This window comes from Pristis pectinata, chromosome 17 (assembly GCF_009764475.1).
Source record: "Pristis pectinata isolate sPriPec2 chromosome 17, sPriPec2.1.pri, whole genome shotgun sequence".
Lineage (NCBI taxonomy): Eukaryota > Metazoa > Chordata > Chondrichthyes > Rhinopristiformes > Pristidae > Pristis > Pristis pectinata.
This window is the reverse complement of record NC_067421.1, coordinates 35,183,116-35,199,620: the sequence shown is the minus strand read 5'-3', so window position 1 is coordinate 35,199,620 and position 16,505 is coordinate 35,183,116. Positions and strand designations below refer to the sequence as shown.

Sequence of the window (16,505 nt, the reverse complement as noted above, 5' to 3'; positions counted from 1 at the left end):
ATATGAAAAAATCGAGGAATTGAGGATTATGGGGAACTGGTACAGAAGAGTTGAGGGTGGCATAGATCGGCCATGACCATATTAAATGACAGGACAGCTCATATTTTCTTGTGTTCCCATGTCCTTGTGTTCTAGACCCAGCGATGATGGAGGAACGGCCATATATTTCCAAGTCAGTATGTTGTGTTACTTGCAAGGGGACCTGAGGTGATAGTGTTCCCTTGTGTCCACCACTGTTGTCCTTCTTGGTGGCAGAGGTCACAGGTTTGATACATGTTGGCAGAGTGAGGTAGGTCATCAGCTCGGTGAAAGACGCCCTTTGGTCTGCCCGAAACTTGTTGGTCTCCCAGCACTGCGAGATGTCCGTAGGGGAATGCTGCCGACTAGCACATTCCAGGCTGCAGGAGTACGTGCTGAGGGACTCACTGAAGCTGGGTGCAGCCAACGCAAGGGCTCGGTGGGAAAGGACTAGACTTTAGGGTTCTTCTGCCACTGGAGAGGGAGGGGCGGGGTCAGGTGAGAAAGCCCCTTAAATATTGTAAATTTGGGATTGGGGTAGCCCCCAGGGAGCCACACGAGTGGCATCGGTGCTGTGTTTTTTTATATAAGAAGGTAACACTAATGATTGATCTGAACACGAATGTAAAGGTTTGCACTGTTTTATTGTTGTATATAGTTTGTTTTTATGACAAATAAAGTTTATTTTGGAATTTAAAAAAAAAGATACGGGTTGGCAGAGTGTCCCAGGTGAGGGACTGCACTGCAATTGGTAGATAGTATACACTGGTGGCAGAGAAATTGTATGTTTCAGGGGGGTGGATGGACTGCTTTGACCTGGATGATGTTGAGTTTCTTGAGAGTTGTTGGTACTGCACTCATTCAGGCAAGTGAATCTTATTCCCTGAGGTCTCCTGACCTGTGCCTTGTAAATGGTGAGAAAACTTTGGGGTGTCTGGAAATGAGACACACACCAGAGAATACCCCCAGCCCCTGAGCTGCTCTTGTAGTCACTCTATAAATGCGTAACATAAAAGTCCCCTCTACAATCTCTTACTATGAAGCCCACTTCCACCTGAAGGTCACATTCTAGCTTTATTTCTCTCTAACATTGGTCATCGCACATGACAGACTCTAAACTCTCTTTGAGAATGGACTGAAGTGCATGAAGTAATTTGTTGAAGCTCTTCGCTCTCATGTCTGAGATCATTTTTGTTGCTCTCCTCATTTACCATTTTTAATAAATTTAGTTCAGGAACCAACCAGAGGTTCTTGTTCTCCCATTCACGCCTCTCATCCTTGTTCGAGTCCATCTGACCCAGCCCCTCCTCACCAACCTCCACAAATTGACCACAGACCTAAATTCAATGATCTCACGGTTGACAAGCAAAGTAAGAGACTGTGTCCAGAGGGCATCTTTTGCCTCCTCAGACCACCAAAGACCAGACCAGCCCACTTCTGTGGAGTGGTCATTGCTGGAATGTTGGCAAATGCCAACAGCCAGTTGGTTGAGGTCAAGACCCAGTGGAGATCTCCCAGAAACAAGCAATCCACTGCTATAAGGAACTCTAAAATACAAAGAGAGCAACTTATCACTAATGGCAAGAAGATGGTAACTTTCATTAGATTCCTTTCTCAATAAAACATGTCCAAGTTTGTTAGACATTCCAAAATACCGGAAAATACTCCGAAGAGGAGAGTCTCTCATGACCTCTCTGTGTTCCTAGATGACACTGACAAAGTATTTTTGAAGTAAGGCGTATAGGAGACGCAGCAGCCGTTTTGTGCAGAGCAAGATCCCAGAAACAGCGATGCGATAACAAATGAAAAATTTGTTTTGGGTGTTGGACAAGAGATAAATGTGAGCCAGGACACCAGCCACGACATTCCTAATCTCCTCACCTTCATCAGTATTGTGCAAGGGATCAGTTCACCCACCCGAAGGCAGCGGACTGGGCTCAACTACATCTGAAAGGTTGGATCACTGACTTCACTTTGCAGGAAGTACTGGTCGAGACACTCTACTGATGTCTTACAGCACACTTAAAATCAAAGATAAAATTACTACATGGAGCACAGGGATTGGACTTGTTCTTCCTCTACAAACAAGGTTTGCTTTACCACTAATTGGTAGAATTGGTTGCAGTTTTCTTAAATTTTAGCTACTGAGATTAGACGCAGATAATCAACATCACACCTGTATTACAATGGTTGCTGTGTCTTTGTCTCCCTCTACAGATGCTGACAGACATTTTGGGGATTTTGATTCCAATTTAAAATAAGATATTTATTTATTAGACACATGTACATCAAAACACACAGTGAAATACATCTTTTGTGTAGAGTGTTCTGGGGGCAGCCCGCAAGTCTCGCCACACTTCCAGCAGCAACATAGCATGCCCACAACTCCTAATCTGTACATCTTTGGAATGTGGGAGGAAACCCACGCTGACGCACAGGGAGAACGTACAAACTCCTTACAGACAGTGGCCAGAATTGAATCCGGGTCGCTGGCGCTGTTATAGCGTTACGCTAACCGCTACACTACCCTGCACTGCTTCTCAGCTTTCCTAGTGGAAAGGACCTCAGCTGGTGGAAACTCCCACTCCTGCAGCAGAACTTCACCGGGAATGTGGTGGAAAATCCTTTTCCCAGAATCCCATACTACACACAGTTTGGTCCTCTTGTTTAAGGAGGAATATGATAGCATTATGCAGTCCAAAAGAGATACAGTGGGCTAACTCCTGGGATGAGAGGATTGTCCCATCATGAGCAGCTAATAAAGTTGAATCTGTATTCTTTAGAGTTTAGATGAATCAGGGGTGATCTTACTGAAATAGTTAAGATCTAAAGAGGACATAAAATAGATAATCGAGATCTTTTCACTAATGGGAGAGCTCCAATGAGGGGATGTAGTCACAAGATAAGGGTGTTATAATTTAAAACAGAGGTGCATGGAAATTTCTTCATGCAGAGGCTGGTGAATCTCTGGAATTCCCTGCATCGGAGAGTTACGGAGGCCAAATCATTAAAAGTAATTGAAGAGGAAGTAGATCAATTTTTGAAAGATCAAGGAATTGAGGGCCATGTAGCATAGAGAAGGAGTTGTGGTCCAGGGTAGGTCCGCCGTAATTGTATTGAATAGCAAGGCAGGCATGAGGGGCCAGGTATTGGTTTATTATTGACACGTATACTGAGATACAGCGAAAAGATTTTGTTTGAGTGCCATCCAGACAGATCGCTCCATACAAAAGTACATTGAAGGAGTAAGAAGGAAAATAGAATGCAGAATATAGTGTTACAGTTACAGAGAAAGTGCAGTGCAAGTGAACAAATAAAGTGCAAGGGCTACAATGAGGTAAATTGAAAGATCAAGAGTTCATCTTTTAGCGTACAAGAGGTACATTCAAGAGAAACAAAGGACTGCAGATGCTGGAATCTAGATGATGCTGGAGGAACTCAGCAGGCCAGGCAGCATCTGTGGAGAAAAGCAGGCGGTCAACGTTTCGGGTCAAGACCCTTCTTCAGGACTGAAGATAGGAAAAGGGGAAGCCCAATATATAGGACGGAAAAGCAGAGCAGTGATAGGTGGACAAAAGAGGGGAGACAGGGTGGGCACAGGGTGGTGATAGGTAGATACAGGTAAGAGATAGTGTGCTAGGCAGGTGCGGGAGGGAGGAGGGGAGAGCAGATCCACCGGGGGATGGGTCAAAGGTAAGGAGAGAGAGGAAAGAAAAAGGGGGCTAGGAAAGGGATGAAGAGAAGAAATATGTTGGGGGGGGTTGTTGTGGGGAAGGGTTGTGGGGATTACCTAAAGTGGGAGAATTCAATGTTCATGCCATTAGGCTGCAAGGTTCCAAGACGGAAAATGGGGTGCTGTTCCTCAAGTTTGCACTTGGAATTTTCCTGGCAGTGGAGGAGGGGGAGTTGAAGTGACCGGCAACGGGGAGTTGCAGGTTGCAAGTCTGATAACAGTGGGGCTGAAGCTATCCTTGTCTCTGGTGGTTTGTCCTTTAAAGCTATTGTGTCTTCTGCCCCAATGGGAGAAGGGAGAAGAGAAAATGACCGAGGTGGGAAGGGTCCTTGGTTATGTTGGCTGCTTTCCCGAGGCAGCGAGGACGGAGTCAATGGAGGGGAGGCTGGTTTGCATGACAGACAGGGCTGCGTTCACAGCTCTCTGCAATATCTCGGGCAGAGCAGTTGTTCATATCTTGCTCTTATTTTCTTGCCTTGTGTTCCTGGCCGACTTTACCCTTCTGATTTTGCCCTCTGTTTCTCGCCACTGCTGACTGCCTGACCGTGCAGCTGAAGTGACAGATAGCACAGCAACACCCCAAGACCACGTTGCGGTCCCTCAGCCCACCTCCTCCACTGTACTGCAGAAATGCCAGCTCTTTCATTACAACGTTTAAGATGGTAAAGGCATCACAGCAGCACAACTCCTCTCTGTTGGTACAAATTGTGTCGGTGCTTGGTTTATTAAGTTCAAAGCACAGCTGTGGCTGGATCATAATATGAGGCACCAAGACAGTAGGCACTCAAGTGGAATGGTGCTGCACTGACAGGACAAAGCAAAGACACAGGGCAATGGAGAACAACACCAATAATATCAATGCAATTGCCATGATCACACATGCAATTTACTCCACATTTTCCCTCTGACACAGGTCACCCAATGGATTTTAAACCATATTTCACAGAGGCTCTCAAGCACTGGATTGCTTACTAATGTAAAGTTGCTCTGGGAGATTGCACGCGCCAACTTAGCAGACTGACTGCTTCACTTTGCACAAGTACAGTGACTCAGTGGATAAGTGCTCTGCCCAGGGGAGTACAGGTCAGGAGGAGGAAGGTTCCAATCTTTATCTGGTATAATTTTGCTGATCTAATTAATTGAGCCAGTAATGTAGTGGCACAGCTGGTAGAGCAGCTGCTTCACAGCTCCAGCGACCCAGGTTCAATCCTGACCTCCGGTGCTGTCTGCATGGAGTTTGTACTTCCTCGCTGTGAATGCATGGGTTTCCTCTGGCATCCCAAAAATGTGTGAGTCGGTACACTAAATGGCCACTGAAAACTGCCCACAGTGTGTAGGTGAGTGGTAGAATCTGAGGGGAGTTGATGGGAATGTGAGGAGAATGGGTTACAGGGAAAAGTAGTGGGGGAATGGGATTGCTGTGAGCTGGCATTGACTCAGTGGGCTGAATGGCCTATGGCATAAGAAGATGTGGAACTAAGATTCCACAACAGAACTGAGCTAGGGTTTTAATCGCAATTATGAAGGTAGTTTGTTCACATCTTGAGCTAAATGATAGAAAGTTCGAACGATTTAAGCACAAAATTTCAGGCGACCACACTTCTGCATTGCTGAGGGAGTGCAGGATTGTCAGAGGAGCCGTTTTTCACAGGAGACTTTAACCAGAGACACCGTCTATTCTCTCACATGAGTATAAGAGGTCCCAAGGTACAATTCTGAAGATCATGAGGGTAATACCAATTATGCTGGCTAACATTTATCCCTCAACAACATCCCAAAGTTAAGTTGTAGATCATTACACAAGGACCAGAGATCTGTGTCTGGTTGGTTGGCTCACTCCCTATCCCTCCAGTACTTTTGCTGACTCCTAGATGTCAAGATGTTCTCCGATCGTGACAGCTCTGACAGTCTCCCACAAACAACACTCAACAGTGGAACAGCACGAGCTAATAACTCTTCAATGTTTGACAATACTACAAACTACATTCAGAAAACAGCAAAGTTTACAGGAAGAAATGAAGTTGCAGTGATGAAAAATAACTATCTATTAAACTGCCTCCAGCAATGCAGCAACAAAATGGGGGGAACTGAGGAAGTAAGTAAAATTGAGAGAATACATAATATATACCACGGACAATGAAACATGCATAGCATCACAGAATGGTAGAGGGAAGCAGTACAGAAGGTGGATATTCAGCGCATTGTGTCAGTGCTAGTGCTATGTCAGAGCGGGTTAGGAGCTGTGGGCCTGCTATGTCAGCACCGGAAGAGTGGCAACACTTGTGAGCTGCCCCCAGCACATTCTCAGTAACAAAAAAAGATGCATTTCACTGTGTGTTTCGATGTACATGTGACTAATAAATAAATATCTTATATGTTGACCCATATCTCTCTCAGCCTTTCCTATCTATATACCTACCTAAATGTCTTTTAAATGTTGTTAATGTACCTGCCTCAACCACTTCCTCTGGCAGCTCATTCCATATACTGACCACTCTCTGGGTGAAAAAGTTGCCCCTCCGGGTCCTATTAAATCTCTCCCCTCTCACCTTAAACCTATGCCCTCTAGTTCTTGATTCCCCAACCCTGGGAAAAAGACCGTGTGCATTCACCCTACCTGTGCCCCTCATGATTTTATACACCTCCATAAGATCACCCCTCATTCTCCAACGCTCCAATGAAAATAGTCCTAACCTGCTCAACCTCTCTCCATAACCTGTATAAAATCACCCTTCAGTCTCCTACACTCCAAGGAATAAAGTCCTCACCTGCCCAATCTCTCCCTATTACCCAGGTCGCTCGAGTCCTCGAAACATCCTCATAAATTTTTGCTGCACTCTTTCCAGCTTAATAGCATCTTTCCTATTATCAAAAATGTTTCCTTGTGCCACCTTTGCCAATTATCTTAAATCTATTTCCACCCTTCCACCAACGTCTTGCCAAAGGGAACAGTTAATCTCCATGAACTCTCTCAACTCTGAACACTTGCCCCAACTTCTACACTTCTGAGCAAATCAGCTCAGTATTGTCTAGTCTCTTGAATGTTGCAAGGTATGACATACTCAGGAGTTATGGGGATGCAGGAAGGGCTGGTGGGTAGACATACTGGAGGGTTTTAACATTATGAAGTGATTAAATAAGGTGGATGTTGAGTATGTGTTTCCAGGACATGCGTTTAAGGTGAGAGGGAGTAAATTCAAAGGATATGTGCGTGGCATGTCCTTTTTACACAGAGAGTGGTGGGTGCCTGGAATGTGCTGCCTGGGGTGGTGGTGGAGGCAAATATGATAGAGGGTCTTAGATAGGCACATGAATATGCAGAGAAATGGAGGGATATGGCTGTGTCGGCAGAAGGAAGTAGTTAGTTAGGCTTTTAGTTACTAGTTTAATTAGTTCAGCACAATGTTGTGGGCCGAAGAGCCTGTTCCTGTGCTGTACTGTTCTGTGTTCTATGTTCTATGTGTGGGTGTGTCTGGCACAATTAGGCACCAATGTATAAACATACATGCAGACATATGAGTTAGGAGCAGGAATAGACTACTCGGCCCCTTGTTCCACCCTGGCAGATCTGATTGAAACCTCAGCTTTCCCCGATAAACTTTCACAGCCAACACGGACCACTTGAAGAATGTAGGAGTCCTCTTTTTTCTGTGCAAAGTGCGGGTGAGGTTGCTCTGCAATCAAAGTGAACCCAGAGTCAGGAATGGATGAAGGAACACAGGGGTGTGAGCACGAGATGGACAAAGGGCATTAGATTTAGGGAATAGAGGCACCGGTGAAGACCAATGAGAAGAGGTGCCCTGTTTCTGTACTGCTACTTGCCCATCACCAATCCAATCTCCATCTGCCTCTGTAGGTCTTGTCACAGAAAAGGCAACAAAGGCAGACCTCACTCATTTAAGACTGAAAATATCACAGAATTGCATCCATAAATATAGTTGCTCAAGTTACAACGTTCATACTTTGAGTGAAGTTATCTCTACTGTCAACAGATTAGAACATAACTCAGAGAGACAGCAGGCAGTCAATTGGAACCATATTACATGATGTGGCAAAATGAGGGCATGACTTGCCTGGATGAGGGCAGCATCCAGGAACATTCAAGAAGCTCAACACAATCCAGGGTAAAGCAGCCAGGTTGATCGTGACATCTGCACGCACCTTAAAAATTCACTCACCACACCTCCCCTGCACCCGCGCCCACCCCCCACCCCAGCAATGGCACAGCGTGGGTCCAGTGTGTACAGGGAATAGCACAGCCAGTAGTGCTGCTGCTCAGCTCTAACGATCCAGGTTTGATCCTGACCTCTAATGACCCAGGTTCCTCCCACATCCCCAGGGCACGCAGGCTGGTGGGTTGATTGGCCACAGTAAATTGCTCCTGAGAGTAGGTGTGTATTGTGGAGGGTCGTGGCTATCACGTGACAGCACTGCCCATTACCTGGTCGAAAGACACACCACTGCCAATCAGGGTTTGGCTCCACCCCACCCACCAGTGCACACCTGACCATTGGTCACTTTAAGCACCTTTGTACTTGGCCTTGGGCCATTGGCCTTTGTAAATTACCTGGGCTGGACCCCCCAGCCCTCCAGCACTATAAAGGGAGCCACATGCGCTTGGCTCACTCCCTTTGTCTGCTCTGAAGGATTCACCCTACTTTGCTCCAGGCTGAGCACTGTGAAACGGCGCTGGAGAAATCGTTGGTGAGGGGTGCACTGTTAAAAGGGTTGGGAGCATTTTAGTTAGTATCCCTAGTAGCAGAGAGCTGTGCCTGCACTGAGTCAAGGGGTGGCGGGTATCGTATTGTTTTTCCTTGATTGTATGTACCTAGCTCGTTGTGTGTGTGTGTGTGTGTGTGTGTGTGTGTGTGTGTGTGTGTACTTTACCTCTGTTGTGATTTTTTCCCACGCTCACTATAAACTGTGTGCGCGTGTGTGTGTGTGTTATCCCCGTTACCTTTTTCCCACATTTGTCTTTTGTAAATAAATCATTCATCTCCAGGCTGTGCTCAGAGTCCTTGCCTTCTGAAACCCCGAATCTGTTTCACAACAAGGTGAGTGGTAGGACACTTGGGGGAGTTGATGGATAGGTGTGAGAGAACAGGTTACAGGGAGATAGTGTGGGAATGGTGACACCAGAGGAACTCAGCAGGCCAGGCAGCATCTGTGGAGAAAACCAGGCGGTCAACGTTTCAGGTCAGGACCCTTCTTCAGGACTGAAGGTAGGAAAAGGGGAAGCCCAATATATAGGCGGGAAAAGCAGAGCAGTGATAGGTGGACAAAAGAGGGGAGGCGGGATGGGCACAACGTGGTGATTGGTAGATGCATGTAGGAGATAATCATAGGAGATAATCATAAGAGATAGCTTGGCCTGCTGAGTTCCTCCAGCATCATCGTGTTTTTCATCTAGATTCCAGCATCTGCAGTCCTTTATTTCTCTAGTGAGGGAATGGGATTGCTCTAGGAGAGTCAGCATAGATCCGATGAGCTGAATGGCCTATTTCTATGTTGAGAGGAAATATGAGCCATGAGAAGTCTACATATTGCGCTGCAGAGCCTTATCAAGTCTACAATCGAAGAACGAAGGCAGGAGATGCATGGAGTGCACCACCACACCAAGCCCTCCCCCAAGTCACACACAATCCCACCTTGGCAATATATCATCGTTCCATCAACAACATTGGTTCTAAACCCTGGAACAACACTGATGGACTTGGGAGGTTAAAGGAAGCGGTTCACCTCCACCTTCTCAAGGGCCATCAGGGATGGGCAATAAGTGTCAGCCTGGTCAGTGACACCCATACCCTTGTGACGAATGTAATTCCTTACAGGGAAGTGGTAAACTAAAACAAGTGACAGCAGAAACACCCATCTCAGACATGGGGAAAGAGCACATATAGGGAGAAGCAAGGCCATAATGGCATTTAAACATCTGGGGAATCAATGGAGACAAAGTTGGCCAGCAAAGATCGAAATTGTGGGACCACAGGAATAGATATATAGCATCTGAGCACCAGAGGTTAGGATAAGCAGGATTTTACAGGACACTAGAAGAATTGAGCCTAAGGATGAAAAAGGTGTGGAAGGTGGTTCCAACAACAGTGGGTGGCACAGTGGCACAGCTGGTAGAGGTCCAGTGACCCAGGTTCAATTCTGACCTCAGGTGCTGTCTACGTGGAGTTTGCATGTTCTCCTTGTGACCTTCCTCCAGGTGCTCTGCTTTCCTCCCACGTCCCAAAATGGTAGGTTAATCAGTCACTGTAAGTTGCCCCGAGTGTGTAGATGAGTGTGTAGGGAGGGAGGAGTTGATGGGAATGTGAGGAGAATAGGGTAGGTTAGGATGAGTGTAAAATGGGCACTTGATAGTTGACACGAACTCAATGGGCCGAAGGGCCTGTTCCTGTGCTGTACCTCTCTATGACTCTACAGAATGGGCTGAGGCTACATGATAGGTTTGGAAACTTGGCTGGGATGATGGGGTTCAAATAGTCTGTCAAAAACTCTCTGTATGTTTGTCCACGTTTAACCTCGTATATAACAAGAAATGTTAGCAACATGCTGTATCATTTGTTATTTTTGTAATATGGTCTGGCTGACCCAGTTACTGTCTGGATAAACCCACTGAGCATAAGGGTGCCCATAACTTTGATGAATGTTGTACTAGTATTGAATCCGATGAACCAATTAACTGTTTTGAAATGGACAAAAAGATGAGGGAAATGCAGTTCAGAAATCCCCGTTCACTTGTTAAGCAGCCTTAAAGGGAATGAGGGTTCAAACACTGTGCATTATCACATCGTGCAAACTTCAACACCCACGTTAATCTGTCATTGCAATCCCTATAGCCTATCCCAGCTGGGAAAATCCTCCAGCCAATTTATGCCTTCATGATCGAAAAATTTCCAGAACAATTGAGGATTGGGACTGGGAATTGATCCGTAAAAAAAAAAATCCAAATTATAAAGCAGGATGTTGCTTCCATTCAGAGACCACCTCAGGCAGTGCAGTTAAAGTTTAATTCCAGTTATGCCAAGTCCACTATTCTGTCCGATTCTGGCGGAATGGGTGGCAAAGTAACAATCTTATTACTTCACTGTCCTGGAACAGCAGCAGGTAACAGTGCACCTGCCCCAGGGGGTGAGGTAATAATCTTCGGGAAAAGCATGTTTTAAACCATAGATGTTAAAATCATAACACCCACACAGAATTTAATTCCGCCACGAACCCCTGTCATGTCATGGTAAAAAAAAACAATGGAAGGAAATTAAGAGATGCTTTAGATTTCCAGAAGTATAACCTGGTTCCTACTGGGTACTTCTGCCACCGAAACTGCTGCATTCGAAGGATCATTCGTTCTGACACCTCCAGTGTGATCCCATCTCTTCCCCTCTCAACACTACAAGGGTCTGTGCTCCCCAACATGAACTGTTCCCCACCCACCCCGGTCCTCCAATCCCCACCACCCTTGTCCTCTGTTCCCCACACTATAGATAGCTATTCCCCACCACCCTGGCCCCCTATTCCCCACACCCTGGCCCCCTATTCTCCACACCCTGGCCCCCTATTCCCCTTTTAAATCTTTCCCCTCTCACCTTAAACTTAAGCCCTCTACTTTTTAGTTCCCCTTCCCTGGGAAAAAGACTGTGTACATTCACCCTATCTATACCCCTCATGATTTTATACACCTCTATACGGTCACCCTTGAATCTCCTACATTCCAAGGAGTAAAGTCCGAACCTGCGCAACCTCTCCCTATAACTCAGGCCCTTGAGTCCTGGCAGCATCCTCATAAATCTTCTCTGCACTCCTTCCAGCTTAATGACATCTTTCCTATAATGGGGCGACAAACCTGTACACAATACTCCAAGGTGCTGGAATCAGATACAATTTCTACAGTTAAGAGGCATTCAGATAGACATTCAAAGCTGCAAGGCATAGAAGGACACAGAACAGATACAGGCAAATGGGATCGGTGTGGATGGGCAAAAAGATCAGCATGGACATGGTGAGCTCGTTCCTGTGCTCTGTGGCCTTCCACACTATCACAGGCTTTCCCCTTTCCCTGCATCTGCACTTGTCTACAACCTGTACCAGCTGAGTGTCATCGACTCGAAACATTAACTTTGCTTCCTGCAACACAGATGCTGCCTGACCTGCTGGGAATTTCCACCATTCCTTGGTTTTATTTCAGATTTTCAGTATCCATATAATTTTGACTTCAATTATTCAAGTACTTTGGGAGGGTGAAGCAATCTATTGGTAGGAAACTATTCTGAGCTGGAGGCTTTCCAGTGTGGGCCTTGCATTTAATATGAAAGTCTAGAAGGAAGCCATAAAAGGAGGGGTCAACTTGTCTACTTGAGAGGGACCCCAGCTGTAGGTGCATATCTACTGATGGGATGGAGTCCCATGCAACTCACAGCAGTTCCAGTGACAAAACAAATAGACCACAACTAGGATAAGTAAAGAGACAGTATCTCCTCTGGCAGAACTAAACAAGCCAAGTGATGAGTCTCCGCTGTGAGCAACACACACAGCACTGGAGGAACTCAGCGGGTCAGGCAGCATCTATAGAGTGAAATGGACAGTCGATGACTGGGGTCGAGACCCTTCATCAGGACTGGAAGGAAGTGGAGGGATGGCCAGTATAAAGAGGTGGAGGGAAGGGGTGGAGCAAGAGCTGGCAGGTGGATCCAGAAGTTGCAATAAAAACATTGTGTTATTTTTAATGAGGTTGTATTTTTGAAGTTTTACCCAACCAGGGAGCACTTCAAAGCAAGACTTCCTCCTCTGCCAACACAGGACTACATCATATTCCCAGCCAGTACACCTGGGCACCGTAAGATAAGACAAGATAAGATAAACAAGAGAAGATGTCTTTATTAGTCACACGTACAACGAAACACACAGTGAAATGCATCTTTTCGATAGCGTTCTGGGGGCAGCCCATGGGTGTCGCCACGCTTCCGGCGCCAACATAGCATGCCCACAACTTCCTAACCCGTACGTCTTTGGAATGTGGGAGGAAACTGGAGCATCTGGAGGAAACCCACGCAGACATGGGGAGAACGTACAGACTCCTTACAGACAGCGGCCGGAATTGAACCCAGGTCACTGGCGCTGTAATAGCGTTACACTAACCGCTACACTACCACGATTCAGGCACAGCAACATTTTGTACCCAATTACTGATTACAACACTCGAAGCAATCCATGCTTTGTTCTGGCTACACATCGCACATACAATTAAAAATAAATATCTCTTTGGATTAACTGTTAGATTGTCTCAAGTTTTATGAAATAGAAACAGAAAATGCTGGGAATTTAAGTTTTGAAGAAAGGTAACTGATCTTAAACATTAACACTGTTTCTCCCTCCACGGATGCTGCCTGACCTGCCGAGTGTTTTCAACTCTTCCTGTTTTTATTTCAAAGTTTTGGTATCTGTTATTTTGCACCTCAAGTTTTATGATGTGATCTCCCTACCTCCTGGAAGTGTGAAGGCGGTACAATATAGCCATTCGAAGGCACAAACCATATCACATATGGTATAAACCACATCAGGTACCTGCGGTATCTCCATACCTTACAACTACCTTGAAAGAAAACTATTTGAAATGTCTCTTCCACTGACCTAACCAAACGGTGTTGTATATTTTGAAAAGGGCTGAATTCACTAATCAAGAGCACATAGAAAGTGTTTCTCTGGTTCTGTCAGAGATGGTACAATCTTCCTATTTTAACCTAGTTGTGATCCATTTGTCCATCATCAGAACTGCTGTAAGGTGCATGGGGCATATAAAAAACAGGCGGCGCACTGACACAACTGGAAACTCGGGTTCAATCCTGACCTCTAGTGATGTCTGTGTGAAGTTTGCACGTTCTACCTGTCCCAAGGACACGCGGGTTGGTAGATTAATTAGTTGCCCCAAGTGTTGGTTGTCCCAAGTGTGTGGATAAGTGGCAGAAGTTGAGGGGCGTTGGAGGGAACGTGGGAAGACTAAAATTGGATAGTATAACATTGATCTAAATGGGTGCTTGATGGTCAGCATGGACTCGATGGGCTGAAGGGCCTACTTCCATGCTGTAACACTCTATGACTCTAAAGTACATAAGAGGAAGGACAAGTCACAGTGACAGGTCTACAACACTGTTCTCTATTCTCCAGGCTCTAGACTTCCTCCAGGACAGTCTCCTGTTAGGAGCATGTGATCAGCTTGCAAAGTCTTTTCTCTGCTTATTTCAGATATATTTTCTTCCCTCCAATTCCCAAAACCACTGGAATTCCTGCTGGAATTCCATTTGCACTTGTGTTATAGGGAATATTGTATTGTGCATCTCCATCATTCCTTAAACACATCTGCATGTCATCGTATAACTGCCGACTGACATCCAATTTATCACTGATGCCTGAATGTCCTGGGATTGTTGCATCCTAATCGGTACATGGGGAAGCAGAATCATCTGCTTGCGTGCAAAACCAGGGGAGAAAAATGTAATCAATTGAACAGATGGTTAAAATGGCACCAATCTCTGATAATGAGCAGCCTCTTTTCCTAATGTATCTCTGTAAATGATTAACTTCACCACACATTATCTAAAAATCCTGCAATTTAATTGAAACGAAACATCTTGGTTGCCAAGGTTTAAGACTGAAGAGACAGATGTCATTTATTAAAATGGGCTTCACAAAGTTATTCTGCCATCACATTTGATCCGGATTCTAGCATGGAATGGGAGAATTGTCTATAAACAAGACCAGGGTTAAGTCATGGCTCTCTAATACAGAGGCTCACGTGATGCTGAAAGTTTATTGAAAGACCCTGTTCCTTGGTAACCCATCACCTACAATGGGGACAATGTTGTCTCAGATGTCACCTGAGGCCACACCTTGGGGTCTTTTATGTTTATACTTTTATACTTCTATAAAACACCTTTTATACACCTCGACTGCTTTTTATGGTAGAGAGGATCTCAGGAGGAAGCCAAGATGGATCAGTTAATTGAGAGCTTCAAGTTCCTAGGAGTGAACATCACCAATAGCCTGTCCTGGTCCAACCACGTAGACGCCACGGCCAAGGAAGCTCACTAGTGCCTCTACTTCTTCAGGAGGCTAAAGAAATTTGGCATGACCCCTTTGACACTCACCAACTTTTATCGATGCACCAGAGGAAGCATCCTATCTGGATATATCACGGCTTAGTATGGCAACTGCTCTGCCCAGGACCACAAGAAACTGCAGAGAGTTGTGGACACAGCCCAGCACATCACAGAAACCAGCCTGCCCTCCATGGACTCTGTCTATACCTCTCGCTGCCTTGGTGAAGCAGCCAGCATAATCAAAGACCCCACCCACCTGGGTCATTCTCTCTTCTCTCCTCTCCCATCAGGCAGAAGAAACAGGAGCCTGAGGGCACATACCACCAGGCTCAAGGGCAGCTTCTATCCCACGGTGATAATTCTATTGAACGGTTCCCTTTTTGATGAGATGGACTCTTGACCTCACAATCTACCTTGTTTGACCTTGCACCTTATTGTCTATCTGCAATGCACTTCCCTGTAGCTGCAACACTTTACTCTGTATTCTGTTATTGTTTTTACCCTGTACTATCTCAATGCACTCTGTACTACCTCAATGCACTGTGTAATGAATTGATCTGTACGAAAGTTATGCAAGACAAGTTTTTCACTGTACCTCGGTACAAGTAACAATAATAAACCAATACCAACAGCAATACCAATACCAATTGGCACTTCATGGTTGTGAAAACTTCAGCCTTTTCCCTAGCAGTGGCATACTGTGCCCTGCCCTTGCTGAGGAATGGTGCTGGGCCATTGGCTGTTTAAGAGCCCAGGACCATTACAAACTAGATATGGTAGGACTGCAGGACTTCAATCTATCCACTGGTTGTGAGGTAGCATGGCTTAATCTATTGCATGCTGTTTAACATGTCTGTAGCCCTGTGTTGAAGCTTCATCACTTTTAGGTATGCACCTCTGCACTCCTCACTGAACTAGGATTGAGAGGTGATGGTAGAGGGACGGATATGCCAGCCCAGGTGGTTACAGATTGCAATAGTGTACTGTTAACCTGCCTTCTGTAGAGGGTGCATGACGTAGATTGCAAGGTACAGATGTTAGAGTTATAGATTTCATATTTCCTTATGGCATTGGAGGAATCCATTTTGCCCATTGTCTATGCTCACTCCCAGAGAAATTCCATCAATTCTATTCCCTGACTTACTTCCCTGTAAGCTATTTCTCTCATACCGCCCCCCCCCCCCCCCCACCGGTTCTCACACCAGCCACCTAATCCCAGGAATAATTTACAGCAGCCAATTGACCGACTAACCTGCACGTCTTTGGTGTGTGGAAGGAAACCAGAGCGCTCGGAGGAAACCCACACGGTCACAGGGAGAAGGTGCAAACTCCACACAGACAGTGCCCGAGGTCAGGATTGAACAGGGGCCACTGGAGATGTGAGACAGTTGCAATACCCGCAGTGCCAAGGTGCCAGCCCAGAGCTTACTGAAGAAATGGATGAGGCCAGACCCTCAGCTGACTCCTGGACAATCTCCTGAAGCAGGGCAATGGAATTTCTAGCTTGAAAGCCAGTCGTTTGCAGTTTTTGAAAGATTCACGGAGCTTTGTTCAATATAAGGTGGCCCAGAGTAAAGTCCGTCAGACAGCACAGCTGCTTAAGGTGCTGCAGACATGGTGAGCAGATAAATATTTCCACAGATTACCCTGCTGTT

General features: G+C 45.8%; 1 protein-coding gene across 1 annotated transcript in view; it reads right to left on the bottom strand.

Moving 5' to 3' along the window:
- Window positions 1-16,505, bottom strand: part of LOC127579203 (unconventional myosin-XVIIIb-like) — a 211,480-nt gene that overhangs the window by 166,340 nt on the left and 28,635 nt on the right. The gene's annotated exons all lie outside the window — the stretch shown is intronic.